This window comes from Hypanus sabinus, unplaced genomic scaffold (assembly GCF_030144855.1).
Source record: "Hypanus sabinus isolate sHypSab1 unplaced genomic scaffold, sHypSab1.hap1 scaffold_296, whole genome shotgun sequence".
In the NCBI taxonomy this organism is placed as follows: domain Eukaryota; kingdom Metazoa; phylum Chordata; class Chondrichthyes; order Myliobatiformes; family Dasyatidae; genus Hypanus; species Hypanus sabinus.
The window spans coordinates 382,253-384,035 of record NW_026781112.1 but is presented as its reverse complement, the minus strand read 5'-3'; the positions used below and the strand labels follow the sequence as shown (position 1 = coordinate 384,035).

Sequence of the window (1,783 nt, the reverse complement as noted above, 5' to 3'; positions counted from 1 at the left end):
TGACGTAGCGGGACAGCGGGCTGCAGTGAGAATAATTAGGCTGCAATTGGTTCGTTCAGTGAGGGCACAAACTGGACAAAAGTGATTATTTTGAATAAAGAGGAATGCAGGAATGTGTGAGGTCATGTACTTCGTTGGGATTAAGTTAAAATAAAGTTGCGGTGAGACTGTCAAAGGAAACTGTTCACGAAACAGAGATGGCGAGCCGATGGGTGGATCAGGTATTTTGCAAGGCAACTGCAGATTGTCAACTGAACAAAGTTTAGGCCAGCGCTCAGTCAGCGTCCAGGGTGTTAAATTTTATTGGCACACTACACGCTGCTGCTTGTAGTGTTAGCGCTGCGAGCAGGGTTCGAACTTGCGCGGGGAATCCCCATTGGATTTCAAGTCCAACGCCTTAACCACTCGGCCATCGCAACTCCATTAATGTTCAGCACCAATCGTAGCACTACATCTGAAATGAGGGGTGTACTTGATTTATTTTCGGTAACGGAAATGGTGAATCATCATTGCAATACAAATAGTATAATTGGAGAGCTGTGGAATTTGTTTCAACCCCGTTAGATTAGAATGTGAATGTGGAGCGATAACACAGGCGTCAATATCGTAAATGAAGGAGATTTCCACTGTTGGGGATAAAGGTCAAAATCAGAATCAGGTTTATAATGATGGACATACGTCAACATTACGGTGTTGCTTTTATATTCTACTCCTCCTGAAATGAATGTGAAAATTGCATTTGCTTTCCTTTACCACTGACTAGGCCTAGAAGTAAACATTTAGTAAATATTGCACAAGGTCTCTTTGCATCTCTGATTTCTGAAAACTATCCTGATTCGGAGACTTTTTTACAGTGGCATGCCAAAGTGTGTCCACCTCTGGTCAAAATTTCTATTACTGTGAATATTAAGGAAGTAGACGATGAAGTGATCTCCAAAAGTCATAAAGTGAAAAATGAAACATTCTTTTCAAAGGTTTAAGCAAGATTGTGCATCACATTTGTTTTTGTATATTTTTAGAGTGGAATACATGAAAGGAGCACCGTACAAAGTTTGGGCACCCCAAGAGATTTGAGCTCTCAGATAACTTTTACCATGGTCTCAGATCTTAATTAGCTTGTTAGGGCTATGGCTTGTCCACGGTCATCGTTAGAAAAGGCCAAATGATGCAGATTTCAAAGCTTTATAAATACCCTGACTCCCCAAACCTTGACCCAACAATCAGCAGCCATTTGCAGCACTAAGCAGCTGCCTAGCACTCTGAAAATTAAATACATGATGCCCACAAAGCAGGAGAAGGCTATAAGAAGATAGTAAAGCGTTTTCAGTTAGACGTTTCCTCAGTTCGCAATGTAATTAAGAAATGGCTGTTAACAGTAACGGTGGAGGTCAAGTTGACGTCTGGAAGACCAAGAAAACTTTCCGAGAGAACTGCTCTTAGGATTGCTAGAAAGGCAAATCGAAGCCCCCGTTTGACTGCAAAAGACCTTCAGGAAGATTCAGTAGACTGGAGTGGTCGTGAGCTGTTCTACTGTTCAGCGACAGCTCCTCAAATATGAGTTAACAGAAGAAAACCTATCCTGCGTCCTTACCACAAAATACACCGTCAGAAGTTTGCAAAGGAACATTTATAACAAAATCTGCATCTGCAGTATACTTCGTGTTAACATTTATAACAAGCCTGATGCGTTTTGGAAACAAGTCCTGTGGAGTGTTAAAGTTAAAATAGAACTTTTTGACCGCAAAGAACAAAGGTATGTTTGGAGAAAAAAGGGTGCAGAATT

General features: G+C 41.2%; 1 non-coding gene across 1 annotated transcript; it reads right to left on the bottom strand.

Annotated features, from left to right (window-relative positions):
• Nucleotides 1-337: 337 nt before the first annotated feature.
• trnas-uga (transfer RNA serine (anticodon UGA)) lies at nt 338-419 on the bottom strand. The gene has a single exon. It is a non-coding gene; the product is annotated as a tRNA-Ser (tRNA).
• Nucleotides 420-1,783: the final 1,364 nt, after the last annotated feature.